At 30.3% G+C, this 16053-nt stretch overlaps 1 protein-coding gene across 4 annotated transcripts in view; it reads right to left on the bottom strand.

Moving 5' to 3' along the window:
- Positions 1–11696, bottom strand: part of LOC111686515 (flocculation protein FLO11) — a 49847-nt gene extending 38151 nt beyond the window's left edge. For all 4 annotated transcript variants that reach the window (XM_046953651.1, XM_046953652.1, XM_046953653.1 and 1 more), the window contains exon 1: positions 11017–11696. The gene's annotated coding sequence lies outside the window, so the exon portion shown is untranslated. The remainder of the gene's footprint in view (positions 1–11016) is intronic.
- Between the last annotated feature and the right edge of the window lie 4357 nt (positions 11697–16053).

The following is a 16053-nucleotide window of genomic DNA, read 5'->3' as shown; positions in this document are numbered from 1 at the left end:
ATAAAAAAGTAAAAATACTTTTTTTCGCTGTTGTAATTTTGTTTTTGTGTTTTTTTGTAAAAATCTTACACATACCTTTAATATGCAGCATCGCTAAAAATACAAAAAAAAGTAAACGCTAACACAGACGGTAATATGTAGATACATTTATTAGTACGAGTATCTGTGAGTATGAACAGTTTTTAGACGAATGAAGAATAAACAAAATCTTTTAATCCGCCAGTGAAACAAGTGAAGAATATTTTAATTCCACAACAACTGCAACAACAATAATAAAATGTACAACAATTTATTTAAAATGATGTTGTTGTTTAATATTGTAGAAGTGTAAGTAGTTTGTAGCTGGTCGTATTTATGTTCCAAACCACGTTGTATCCAGTAGTTTGTACTTGTATTTTAAAGATAAAGAGTGATAATGTTTTCGATTTTTTGTAGTTTATTGTTACAAACAAATAATGCATGCAAAATATTCAGGTAACGTGTGAATACACACTTTTTAGTTTAGTTTCGTTTAGTTTTTTTCTTGCAAAAAGCAAAAACGTTTAACAAAAACGTAAAAGTCAAAATTTATTAACTTTTTTGTTGTTGCCTCTTAACAATATTGATTGATGTGCTCTATAAAGTTTTTAGGGGATTAAATAAAAATTACAATTAGTTTTTTTTTTATTATTTTGTTGTAAATAATTTTCTCTTAATATTGTTTAATAGGTAGAATGGTCAAAGTAATTTTTAATAAAATGTTGAAAATGAAATATTGACCCAGTTTCGATTAGTGATAGGTATTTTAAAAGATGTGTATTTAAGTAGTGAATTTTTGTTTAAAAAACGGTGAAGTGTTTGTCAATTTGCCAATTTCCTGAGTCCCTAAAATAGTGAATATTTCGGGCAAGCTTTCGTAAAATGCTGTCAATCACAAGTCGTCCAAAGCTTTTATCAAAATCACACGTTAAATAGGACAACCGGAATTTAAATAGACGAGGATGTTATTAAATGAACAATACCTTTGATCCATACAAATATCCAGGACTGGACTGCAGATCTATAAAACAATTATCCCATTGGCTGCGAGAAATGTATAAATGGTCCTGACAAATGCATTAGATGCAAAAAACTTTCATTTATGATCATATCAGAACGGCATTAAAACCTCTCTTCTACCATATCATTTATATATATTGCCTATGCCGAAGACGTATCAAGAAAGCTGGAAAATGCACTCAAAATACTAAGTCGAAGGAGCATTGATAGTGGTTAGGGTGTAAATCCACCACTAAAAACTATAATGAAAAACCAACATCATAAGAAGACATAAGGCGTAGCATAAGAAAGTTATAGGAGTAAAATGGAGGATAAATGCCGTACGTGTACAATAAAGAGGGCATCGAACTAATTCTGTTTTATGAAGTTTTTTATTTAGTGGAAAGAGCTTTCCAACTCATTGACAAAGTTCAAAGGAGAATGTCGATCCTTATAACAGCATCAATGAGTACAACTTAACGGAATCCCTCTTTGCATTGCTTAACTACATTTCAACAGAATTGTTGGCCAATAATATGGCACTCACTTTAGCATTCAGATTGAATGCAATAAATGCATGGTTTTACATATGATATGGACATGCAGGGATAGAAAATCTACCAGACAATATTGACTATTGGATCCTCAAGTCCCTTTTCCCGAGAAACATTGGTTTCGTCACCTCGGAAAATGCGTAATTGGAGAAAGCTCCCCTCCATAAATCCTATCCAAGTAGGGTGGTATTTTCATTCCATAATTTGAAATCAGAACTATTTTTAGAATCAGCAATGATTGTAGCCCAATACAGGCCAAGATATCAGCTATAAAATGAAGAACAAACTGCCTCTGGCATCAAAATATGTTGAACAGAGCTATTCTAATTTTGTGCTCTCAATTCGCTGAGGAATATGACGGTGTGATATTTAAATATCGTAGCCGTATGGGTACGAGGACACGAGGAAACTGTATAGCTGAAGAGTTCGCGAAATAGGTTAAACCATTTATAGGTTGACCATTTATGTGGTACTATAAAAGTCCCTTCCTTTAAATATAAATACATAAAGAAATGAGAGATTGAGATGAAGAGAGACTTCATCTCAATCTCTTATTTCTTTGCCTCGTATTTTTGTATCTTACTACAACTCCTTGTTTTCCTAATTTGCTCTCTTAATTTAAATTACTGTTAAGAGACTCAATTTGGACGCCTCGGAGCTCTGGAGTATCCGAAGTTCGATTTAAATTAAACGAAACTTTATTAATATTTTTACTTAAATATTATTAGCAATTTTCATGACACGTTTCAAATCTTTCAAATATAGTTTTTGCTTTTTATTTTTCCTACCGTTAAAATGCCAGCAAATAGAATTTCATTTTAAATGAAACCAAAAATGGCACATTGTCATAATCTAAAATTTGAATGCCACATGTTTTTGTTGGAATTCATTTGTTGACTGAAGGCTGTTGTTTGTTTAGTTTGTGGCACATTTACAATGATTTCCACACACTAATGGCAACTTTTGAAATAATCCTGTTGTTGCAGTTATTTGATGACCAATTTTATTTTTGTTTGCAAGTGCGTCCGTTAAGAGTTGCAAGAAAAATCAACATAGATTCACATAAGAAAATAAGCAAAAGCGACGTTGCAATAAGAAAAAGTTGATGGACAGGTTTATTACGAGTATTGTTTGTCGGTCTATGTGTCCGTCTGCTGGCAACATTTTTTCTTTTATTTTTGAAATTCAACTTAAAGCCAAACGGATTTAAATTAAACTTGTGATTTTTTTTATAATTTTTTTTTATAAAATGTTTGTTATTATATATTTTTTTGTGTAAATCCTATGTAGGTGAATGTAATTTTAAAGTAAAAAGTCAAGTGTGTATAATGTTTTTACACTTTTGCTTATCAATGTAATAATAGTAATTATGTGTGTGTGTGTATCTAAACACTTCATTTGTTAAAACATTAATTAATAAAGTTGGCTAATTTAGGAAATATACGATTTCCCCTGACTTAAATTAGGACATTTCTTTGAGATTTTATTTTAATTTGTAATTAAACTGAAGAGTACCGAGGAAGTTTATTTATTTGGTTTGTTTTTTACTTCTTCAAATTGTGACCATGTTTAATATAATAAACACATTAATTAGTTTTTAATAAAACTAGTTATTAACTAATACATTAAGGTGTCCAATCCATATGTTCAAGTTTTAGCTAAATTAGGCTAATGGTTGACCAAAAACGCGTAACTAGTTTTCTTTAGTTTGACACTACAGGCTTACATATTTCTCATTTACTAGAAGACTGGCATTATCAAAAAAGTGGTTTCGAATAAAATGGCTTTGAATGTTTGAAGACATGTTTCTATTTATTAAATATCTAAAATATGCCCTGTCTCATCATACCTCCCCCTGGGGGCATGTTACCTTGGCGAGATCTCCGCCTTGGTGTTATTGCTATCCCGGGGTATAAAGAGGTGGCCAATACCTCCAATCTGACCGGTATTGAAAAATTGGTTACAGTCTACTGTTTGGCTTAGTCCTTGCATAGATTGCCAGAGGTCAGACCAGAGCACCGCATAATCTGGTAGTACGGGTGGCCAGTTGCCCGCAGGACTATGTCCTGGCTGGTCAGTTGGTTAAGGTTCCTTCGGGATCCACGTAGTGGCAGTGTTTTAAACCCAAATTCGCGGGGAGACTAAGTGCTGTTGCCGAGAACAACAGATACCCGCAGTCGAGTGACTTTGGGACTAAGCGTTGGAAATGAGTTGGTATTAATTGTATATGGTACGGGATGAATGTGAGGTTTGGCGGCCCTTACCCAACACGTCTACCTAATGGATGTGTCGTATGTTTTTCTCTTATGAATGTGTCGTATAAATGAGATGTGTGCTGTATGGATGAAAGGTATCATATACATTTGATACCATTGAATTTTCCCTGAACAGATATGTTCAGGGTTCACTCTGTTCATATCAGAATTACCTCAGTGTGTCCCTGTGAGTAAGAACAATGTCTACGGCTTATTGATGATCGTACTTCGGTCTACCGGTTACGTCTCTAGGTACTGTTGCCGAATCAACAGAGGCCATCCAATGGTCAGGAGATTAGATAGCTCGAGTACTCCAGCAAAGTACTAGTGCATGGTCACCGGTCAGAACCAATGTACAAAAATTGCCACCGGCGTTCTTCATTGAAGAACAAAGGGGCGATGGTAGACCGTTCTCAAGTCTACCCAGTGGTTGAAAAAGACCACCGTGGGATAAGGCCGTCAAGGCAGGTGCTCACGTTAAACTCTCGACATTCCTGTCTCATCATACCCGAAATATTTAAAAAGTTTTTGAGATGAAAATCTTTATTTGTTACTGTTAGACGCCACAGTACCACCACATTGTGTATTTTCTCCATGTATAAGCATTTTTCTCAAGTACTTAATCTATCTAACCTCTTGACCATTGCTGTCCCGTTGCATAACCTCTGGTACACAAAAACTTCATTTCCGTTTACAGCCACGCAGATAAGATGACCTCTGCTGATTTGTTAACAGCATGAAGAGACGAAGAGACATCGAAAAACATACTGTTGTAAGTTAGGTTTGATCGAAACATACCTAAACAAAGAAATTTATAGGTGTCATACGAACAATATAACATACAACCATCGTCATTCAATCTAGTGCCGAGAATACATTTGACGCTACCAGTTTAAAGCCCCATCAGACTACTAATACCTCTTTTTCTTCAGAATATAATTACACCTAGATGGTGGAATTTCATCAAGTTAACATACCCTGAGGGGGAGAAATATAATAATAACTTAGAGCACGATTAGACATATAAAATACATATCTTGAAAAAGTCGTATTCCGAATCGTAAGGCTTAAAGTCTGTATTGTTCTGATGGAGAGCAATATACAAATACCTTCCAAGAGGAAAATATCAGAAAAGGAAAATTAACCAGATAAATACAAAACCATTAGGCGCAATGCATCCTGAATTAAATATATGGTCGAGAGAAACATATAAAGCTATTTAGAATAATAAAATGGAAAAGATGCAATGAGATAACTCTGACGAGGAAAGGACTAGAATTATTATAATGAGCATTTAAAAGGCTATAATATTCCTCTAATACCGTTTTTCCGAATCGTTTTGTACATAGAAATCACCCTCCGACATTTTTTTCGGATATTGCCGTTATTAATCATAGCTCCCATATAAAGTCCTCTTTTAAAAATTACTTAAAATCACATATTTCATTGTTTAATACAGCTCATTATACCACATTTTGTTCGGATCGGTCCATAATTGGTCACAACACCCATATATGGACGATTTCCGAAAATTACTTAAACGCACATTGCCAATTAAAGTTATTGTTATATTGTATATATTATCTTAGGAGCTATATAGTTCCTCTTATTGTAGGAATAATAAAGCTTCTAAAAGAGCGCACAATGGGTGCTCTAGGTATAATTCTTCGATCTATACACTTCAAAGATTAGTTATAAGTTGTATATAATTAACACCTCTAAACATTCTATTAAGCAATTAAAACTAGACAGTAGTTGTAAATGTAAATCAGAGTGAAAATTAGTTAATTAATTAGCAAAAACTGTAAAAACAATACAACATTATATAAATGTGAATAATACAACTCTGCAAAGTTTTCCCAAAATAAAAATCTATTTAACACCGGATGTTGATCTGCTAATTGCAAGTTTAACCTTCAGTCCACTTTCTTACAAAGAAAATATTACACAACTTGTAGTAATAACTTGAACAACTCAAAATATAAATGTCTTTTACACTAATTAGTGGAGAAAAAGAAAAACCTCCCAATTTACATTCTAAAATACAAATTGATATAATGACAATTTTTAAGAAATTACAAAAAATTAAATTTAATTATCTTTTTTAAAAAGAAAAATCTTATATAATTTATACTATTTGCAAGTTAAACCTTGAAAATGTTCTTTATCTAAGAAATCTTTAACTATCTGCCGTCAGAGTTAAAAAAAAGAAAGAAAACATTGTACCATAAATATTTGAAATACAAAACAAAATTGTACATATTTATATAAATTACTTTTTTTTCGGTTCGCCAATGGTAACCATGACCATTATCAACAACCATCATTAAATTAATGTTCTTGTATTTTTCTTTAACATTGTCTTTCTATTTTCAAGTACACACTCAGGAGGAGCACAACACTCGCCGACAATCCAACTCACAGAATAAGGCAATAGCAGATGAATGGTGATCATTATCATCAGCAACATCATTAAATACAAATAACCTTGACGATATACTTATATTCTAAGTGGAGTGAGTGTCAGTATGTATCTATGTATGTAAGTACAAGTATCTTTTTGTTAATTATACTTATGTAAAAGAAAATAAACATTTCTTTTGGCCACTTCTCTTTGACTGTGAGTTAAGTTAAATTGAATTGAGCTGATCATGATCATGACCATGATCTTGCTTACAATAAAATAAGTTGATTTTTATACTAAAATATACAAGAACTGGCAATAAACATACAGGCAGACAGACAGACAAGTGTATTACAAATGTATAAATAAATAAAACAAGATTTATTAGCATTTGGTGCAACCAATATATAAAGATTTGTTTTAATTTTTTCCCTTTAAAACTCTTCAAGCTCATTACCTAAAAACTAAAATAAAAACATACAAAAACCAATAGTTTCAGATGTTGTTCTTGTTGGTGGACACTAACAAATACAGAAATACTACTCTTGAATTACTATTTTTGCCACCAGGTTTCTTTCGCTCCTATTCCATGGTGAAAATTGAGGCTACATACAAGTGTGACTGACTGACTAAGTGACTGGCAATGAAAAAGAAGAAGCAAATAAATACAAGTTTCTTTCTGTTCACTTTAGAGAGATGATCATATTCATAGTTTGTATATATCCGTGTTTTTGATTTCCATGAGTTATTTAATTTCCAGACTATTGCTTTAGCAAAAATAAAATTGCTTTCTATATAATTTAATACCGATTTAATGCGATGATATACATAATCAGAAAATTATTTGTAAATTCATAATTATATGCCACTGAATTATTTCATTTTCTTACAATTCTGTCATGATATAATTTTACATTTTTAAAACTAGTTTTAATAGGTTTTTTTGTTATTTGTTGTAATCAAAAATTAATAATCCAACACAATCTATTTACATTATGTAGTTCTATGTATATTTATATACTATGTATATCTTTTATATATATTCCATATCCTTATTAGATTCTTAGACGACGAAAGAAATTTGCCACAAGTATTCTTTATTAATTGGAATTGTTTGCGACTAAATTTGAGCAATATTGGTCAGAGATTTCAACTAGGACCTATTCTCGAAGATGCATTGTCTAAGTATAAATATATTAATATAGTAATTCTAATCGCCTAATCGGTTCTTTGTATGTAATCAAAATATAGGTTAAAGCCTTCGTAAACCAGACGATGAAATGTCCCAATAAATGCCCTACTCGGATCTCAAAGGTGATCTGACAGAAGACCATCGTAACTTGGATGCGGCAACTAACAACAGAGTGAAGTTAAGCATTGAGCAGGATATCATGATAATTGGAACTTTCTCGAGGAGTTAATGTATTTATAAAAATATTTGATTTTTAAAATAATCAACATCGGCCAAACAGAAAAATAAAATAAACAAGTAGAAAAGTATAGTCGGGCATGGCCGACCATATAATACCCTACACCATGAGTATATTTTTAAAATATTTACTTTTTATAAAATTTTTATTTTTTGTAAAGAAACTTTTATGTTGAATATTACCATAATTCCAAAATATTTAAGCCATTTATTGATAAAAAACTAAAATTTCTAAATAAGGCTTTATATAGGTCAAATATGGGCCGATCCTCGGTAAATTTGGGAAAAGGATATATTTCTAAATAACAGTTAGTTTTGTTGAGTTTCATTGCGATACAAATGGTTACAAGTCAATTTTAGACGTTTAAATCATTTTTTGAAGGGGGGTTTGTATGGGGGCTAGTGTCAAATATAAGCCGATCCTTACGAAAATCTGGAGCGTCATTTATACTTATATAAAACTTATTTGTGCCAATTTTTAGAGAGATAGCAGAATATTTGACGTAATTATAGCATAAAAAGTTCAAATCGGGAGGTACGGTTGTATGGGGGCTAGGTGAAATAATGGACCGATTTCAACCATTTTCAATAGGCTTCGTCCTTGTGCCAAAAAACATGCTTGGTCCAAATTTCATCAAATTATCTTGAAAATTGCGGCCTGTACCTTGCGCACAAGGTTTACATGGACAGCCAGCCAGCCGGACAGACGGACGAACGGACATGTCTTAATCGACTCAAAAAATGATTCTGAATCAATCGGTATACTTTAAGGTAGGTATTACCAATATTTTTGTATGTTACAAACATCAGCACAAACGTATAATACCCTCCCCACTATAGTGGTGTAGGGTATAAATATTATATATCAATGGATAGGAAATTAAGATAATAGATATCTTGTCTATGTAAAAATGTATTTTTTTTTTTTTTTGTAAAATAACATTTTTAAACGGAACTTGAGAACTTGTTTATAACAAACAACAATATTGGATCCATACCTCCAATCAACTCCATATTACTTTTTAATTCGATTTAACAATGTCTGCCAGTCTATAACTTCAACAGATGTTATGTCATTATGTCAGAAACTACAGCGGATTTTTTAACAATTCAGAAAGTTTTTTCATAGGACAAATTTAAAAAAGTTGGAATGTAAATTTTTTTTCAATCTTCAGTACACAATACCTTAAATCCTGGATTTAATAGAGAAAATCTCTCAATTCTTAAGGAAGATCACTGTGTTAAAAATGTTTCCGAAATTAAAATTTAAAAATTGAAGTCTGTAATGTATACCTAAAATAGGTTAGTGTTCTAGTATGGTGGTGGTGGGTTCGATTCCCACCTGAGGCACTGGTTGAGAAGCGTGCAACAGGCCCGATAGAGGCCTATTTATATATCAATAGTTTTGATGTATATACATTCTTCTTTCAAATTAACAAACTATGTTAACTATAATTGGAAAAAATTCTATATAATTGTTTGTTTAGATAGTTTGACACAAAAAGAGCCCACGAACATCACACAATTTTTTTTATTAAAATATAATAAAACAAAATAAATTTTAATAAAAATAACACTATAATTTTTTTAACATAATTATAAATATTTATAAAATTAACTGTTTTGTGATAAATTAAATGTAATAAAAAATGAATTTTAAACACCAATTTAAATAAATAAAAACTTTAGCACATATGTTAATATTTTATTTTTTTCCATAAAGTTATTCTTTCTTAGTTTCTTGAATTATATTCTAAAATAAAAAAAAAAACAAAATTTAGCACAAAATTCTTCTTATTATATGCAATTTTATTTAATTTAAAAAAGAATTTCCTCAGATGCAATGAATAATGGATGCACTTTAGTTGTTTTTCTCTTTACTTCACATACAATTTGTCTTCTTTTTCTTCTTTTTGCACTAGTCTTAATTTTTTCTTTATTCTTTTTATATTTTTTTAATTAAAACTTTAAATGTATTTTTTTAGTTTAAACAATAAGTTTAACTGGGGAGATATTTTTTAATTTACAAAAACAATAACAACAACATACATTCACATGATTTTTTCATATTTTTTTAATATTTATATATTTTTTGCATAAATAGTGGTGCAAAGTTATAAAAGACCTGGTATGTAGTTAATGGTACAGAGCAGAGTGATGAAGAGAAAGAGGGAGAAAAAAAAGAAAGTTTTTTTTTTTTGTTATATTAGCTATGTGTACACATATGAGGGCAAACTCAAAATTATTATTTTTCAATTGAAGTATCGTTGAGAAATTAGCTATTATCCCAAAAAGTTTTTGAATTATTTTGAGGACCTTATTTCTGAAGATTATAAAAATTCCTAAGAATTTTTGAAAATAATTTTAAAACTTTTTTGAGTTGTAAAGTATTTTCAAAATATAGGCATTTTAAGGTATCGAGAGATTAAACAATTCTTTTGAAGATTAAAAAACTATTTATTGCAAAAAAACGAATTACTAAAAAGTACCCAGGATATGATGATTTGGTCCAAATTCAATGGTTTAACATTGATTGATATCTCGAAAACCATGAAATTCATGTGCAAAGGAAATAGAAAATTGTAAAAAGTAATAGAGTTTAAAACTCCTTTTTAAAAATTTCGATGTGGAATTTTTTCTCAATATTTTGTCACCATTAAAGTGAGAGATAGACCTCGATATGTTCAAAATCGAACTTGGGTCAATTGGAGACTTTAGAGCACTTTGTTATATGATTGCCTTAATTTTTTTAATATACATATTTTGGATGGCACTGGTTAAAGTTTAAATTGGTACTGAAAATATCGTTTTACAATTTCTTTCATATGTAAAAGTGAAACTTTAGAAAACTGATCTAATACTTTCAAGATTTATGGCCCATTTTTAACCTTAGAACCAACCCATATAAGGTCTAAGAAGTTTTATAACAACTTAAAATCGCTATTTAAAGTTTCCTGAGGATCGGATCATAATTGATCGTACCCTATATAAATATAGATAATATATATCAAAAAAAATCACTCTTTTACATTCTATACGGGTCAGTTTATAATCCTGATGTTTATATCAATATATATAAATACAATTCAGCATAAATGTAAAGTAAATCTATTTATTGGGCATCTGTACCCCAGTAAAGAAGGTGATCTGAATTAGAACCACAATTTTTAGTTTTTTTTAAACATCAATCCGATCTCATACTAACATAAAATTATGCAATTTCCTTTAATGTTAAATATTTTTTTTAGACTGCCCTCGTATGTAAGTGTAAAGAAAAATATTTAAGTATGTAAGTTAGTCTATAGTATTTTGAAATAACTTTAAAATATTTTCATTTCAAGTTAAACACACACGTACAATTTTCAGTTTTAAAGTTGATAAATCCACGCCATTCATGCACTCCAATATTGCGATGTTGTATTTGTTGTAAGTATTATTGCGTTTACTCCATACACACAGACACAAATAAAAAAAAATTAAGCACTCTTATTCATATAACAAAAAAAAAAAGAAAAGAGTGCTCCAAGTAGATAGAGGAGATAGATACTTATTCAAGTAAATATGTAGAGAGTAGTTAAGTTGTTGTTTATTCACTTTTCATAGTGAACAAATACACTTTTAAGTTTAATACACAAACACTTAAACACTTTTATTATAGTAATTTTTACTTATGCTTCTTCTTTTACTTTTTTCCTTCTTCTTCTTTTTATTGATCAAGTATTAAATTACATTCTCTCAGATATGAGTATTATAAGTATTATGCACTTATACTCTCTCATTCACTAGTTACTCTTTTTCATACACTTGTTGGTGTTAATTTTTCATTTCTTTTTTGGTTTCTATCTTCTTTGCTTTCTTATATTTTTTTCTTATGTTGTCGTAACTTAAAACCGCCGGTTATTTGTTAAACGCAACTTGTTTTTTTCTTCAATTCTCTTTAATTTATTCTTTTTTATACTTTTAGCCGCGTTGTCTTACCACTTGTTGTTTGGAGGAAAAAGACGTTGTTAACTCAAGCACGGTTCGTTGTAAACTGTTGACTTGAGTAAATGTTGGCTGGAATCGGAGTTGAAACTGCCAATACGCTGGCAGTGTTACGCCAGAAGTGGTAAATTGAAATGTTAAAAAACAAGAAAGTGTGGTGAAATTCTTTTACTTTGCCTACTCGTTTTTAATATTTTTTATTTATTTCTCTTTATTGGCTTTGTTTTTGTTGTCTTAATTTTTAGCTTTTTTCAATGACTTTGAATTTAAGACAAATGAGCTTTTTTTCGTTGGCCATGATTGTGGTGGCATCTGTTGTTGATGTAATTTGCATATTTTTCTGTTTTTGTTGTTGATTATGAATAAATGATCGGTTTCGATTAGTAGAAATTTCGTTTGTTATTTTTTCATGTTTTTAAACGAAAGACTTAAGACACAAACTTGCATAGTTTTTGTTTGCTTGTGTACATGTGTGTTGAAACTGTAAATCTGTATGAAAGACTTAAGACACATACTCGAAATTTTAAATCCCATAAAATGTTTCAGACAAAAACAACAAAAACACATAAGTAATTTAACAAGTATAGGAAACCTTATTTATAATAAAATTTGTCATTCATCAAAGTTTTAAAAACTAAAATTCAAAATATTTTTGATATTTGTTTTTATTGTACAATATTAAAACGGGTGCTCATGCACATTTAATTCATTATTGTTATCTGCACAAACTATAGCGTATGTCAAAAAGTTAAAAGTCCTAAAATAAGTCTAAACTCTTAGAATATTAAGATTTATTAATATTACTTGCACCAAATACTGAGGGGCCTTGGGCATAGTGGAAAAATGCCGAAAATAAATCTGTGATTTTCAAAGTTCATGTTTAGAACTTAGACGCAAGGTCCATTAAAAAATAGTAAATTCTTTCTTTTGGACTCAGGGGATAACTTTTATCTATGAAATGCTTTATGACAGAAAGTGACAAGAAGATATCAGATTGGAGGTTTTCCCACCAACGGACAACGAATGTAAAATTGCTTTTCTTGAACACCTGCCTTGACGGCCTTATTTCACGGTGGTCTTTTCGAACCAATGAGTAAGCTTTGCAACGACTTACCACCGCCCTAATTGTGTATCTCACACATCGGTGGTAATTTATGTACATGGAATTTTCGATCCAGTATGCGTGTACTTTGCTAAAGTATTGGAGCTATCTTATCTCTTGCCATAGTAGTTCCGTTAAAAAAGTACAGGTGCCATGAGCAAGCTCAATCTAGCCCCGGCAAAGAATAACCTTATATGTCGCCGAGCCATACTGCTGAGAAGGACCTGTTGATTCGGACGTAATTGATAGTCCCAAACACGGATGATTTTACTTGACAAGACTTATTTCTGTGACCACAAAGACATATTGCGATAAGGAAACAAGTTTTAAAATAAACTTCAATGGAATAACACTAGTTCTACTAAAGAAGTTCTCTCGTAGAGCAACACTAACGAAAGATTATTGTTTTCATTTCTTCATGACATTGGACTTTTAACTGTTCTATTTTTAGGAATTGGCGTAAAAATTAGCAATCCATGAAAACTTACCAACTTAAGCATACTGAAAGTTTAGCTAATGGGCTGGATAGCACTGAAGAACACTGCCTTAATACTAGTGCTGAAAAATTATTTGTCAAAATACATAGTTTTATTTTTAATCGACACTAAAAGTGAAATCATTATACCGAAATCAAAAGACCTTAGAAACAAGTGCAGCCATTTAATACTTCTACTTTTTTCAAATTTAAAAAATTATTTGCCACAAAAAATCCATAAAATTGTACCACATACCTTAAACATATTTAACGGTATTTCATATTTGATACAATTCAAAAAATAACTGACATTAATCTTTTTTTATATAGAAAACTTTTCTTTTGTAATATTAAAACTCTTAATCATTAAGGTGTTATAATTGACGCCACTCTTAATGAAAAAAATAGAAATTAAAAATAAAAATTAAAGCACCTGAAGTTTAAGTGAGATACAAAATGAAATAAAAATCATATTAATTTAATAAAATAGAAACAGAAAATAATAAAGATAAAGATGAAATTGATATGTCTGATGTGATAGAGAGCTAGGCAGGCAGACAGACAGACAAACTTACAGCGAACTAAATAAATAAACAAGTGAAATAATTTCACTGGTCATGGTTGCGATTTTTAAAATACTTAAGATATTTATATATACTATGTTAGCTTACATACTAACATGTTCACATATACATGTGTGTACCCGCATAGAAGAATTCTTCAATGCGGCACAGTGGGTGAATTTTTTACTAAAATTTAATAAAACTGTTATGATTCCAGCGAAAACCTGGTAATATATTGTATTAACTTAACAACTAACTTTTTAATTTCTACTACATACCTTCAGCATAACTTAAAATAAGTCTAGTTATATCTTTTGATCTGATATTAGTACTAATTTTCGGTTTTGTAATTTTATGTGGTCGCGAGGTATCAAACTCAAAATTGTCACAGAACATAAAACGGTTAGATACAACTTGGAAATGTCTTTCTACTAGTACCAAATATTAACAAGTAGAAAAGTATAGTCGGGCATTTCCGACCATATAATACCCTACACCATGAGTATATTTTTAAAATTCTTATTTTTCATAAAGAAACTTTTATGTTGAATTTTATCTTAATTCCAAAGTATTTAAGCAATTTATTGATAAAAAAACAAAATTTTCTAAATGAGGCTTTATATAGGTCAAATATGGGCCTATCCTCGTTTAATTTGGGAAAAGGATATATTTTTAAATAATAGTTAGTTTTGTTGAGTTTCTTTACGATACAAATGGTTACAAGTCAATTTTAGACGTCTAAGACATATTTTGAAGGGGGGTTTGTATGGGGGCTATTGTCAAATAAGGCCGATCATTACGAAAATCTGCAGCGTCATTTATACTTATATAAAACTTATTTGTGTCAATTTTTAGAGAGATAATAGAATATTTGTCGTAATTATGGCATAAAAAGTCCAAATCGGGAGGAACGCTTGTATGGGGGCTAGACGAAATAATGGACCGATTTCAACCATTTTCAATAGGCCAAAAAACATGCTTAGTCCGGACGGGCATGTCTTAATCGAAAAATGATTATGAATCGATCGGTATACTTTAAGGTGGATATTGGACCAATATTTTTTTGTGTGTTACAAACATCATAAATCTAAGAAGTTATGACCAAATGAGGATCCCTTATTGTTCTTGGGTTTATTCTCGGTGTTTAAAATTGCCTAAGAAGTGGTTAAAGAAAAGTTTGATATACCCGTCGAAATGCTCTAGTCTTGACACTTTTGAAGCATATGTTTAACTTCCTTCTCTGTAAGAACTCTCACCTATATGTTTTTGATTCTGGGACTAAATAAATAATTGGTTTTATAATATTTTCTATAATATAATTTAAAGCCCGAAAAAAATAAAACTAAACCCTAAAACTGCCTGTGGGGCACATTTGCAAAATATGTGTAATGCTTGTGATGTAGAACAAAATTTGATTAAAATATAGAAAAAATCAGTAATAATTTGTTTTAATTTTTTTCCTAAGTTATGTTAAATAAACAATAAATATCTAGTTTATTATATTTTGTTTAGTGAATTCAAATATAATATAAAACATCAAAATAAGTTTTTTTATTTTTTAATTATTTTGGCTTATATTTATGTCAAATCTGTCACATCACCTAAGCGTATTTACCCAATGGATGGAGCGTTATCGCCGTTTTTGGTCAGTGCGTAAAGTAAGAAAAATATGTACATGATGTAAAGTGGTTTTAATTTGAGGCCGCCTCAAAAAAAGTGTGTTCCCCCTTCTAACTTACGCCTTCTAACCTAGCACACAGTTGTAAATTTTACCACTGTGCGCTATTGTAATATTGTTAAATTTAATACAGATCTTAGTAGGAGTTTAATATTAAGCTATGCCGAATAATCAATAGCCGCTATAAAACCAAGTGTATACATTTAAAGTGAATTCTGAAAGTGAAAGTAGGTACTTTTTTGAATCGATCCTTTTGTAATATGTTCTGCCAATTCACTCATTTAATAGATTTTATTATCATATAGCGATAGTAATATAAACATCAGAAAAATTTTTGGAAGAGGGCCTCTTATGGGACGTGAAACATATGATTTTTGTTGAATTTTATTTTATCAGCTGTAAACGTAATAAAAACTGATATTGACCAATTTTAATATCAAATAAACCAAATTCATATGGTATATACCTGATCTTACAAACAAATTTTAAGATTTAGTAAAGTTCAAAATATAGTTAGTGTAGGGCAACAGCAAGAATCTAAAAAAACAAATAAAGAAGTTAAAAAAGTGTTTACAGTTCATTAATGTGGTAT

This window comes from Lucilia cuprina, chromosome 6 (assembly GCF_022045245.1).
Source record: "Lucilia cuprina isolate Lc7/37 chromosome 6, ASM2204524v1, whole genome shotgun sequence".
Classification (NCBI taxonomy): domain Eukaryota; kingdom Metazoa; phylum Arthropoda; class Insecta; order Diptera; family Calliphoridae; genus Lucilia; species Lucilia cuprina.
The sequence above is the reverse complement of the archived record's forward strand: the minus strand, read 5'-3'. Positions and strand labels throughout refer to the sequence as shown.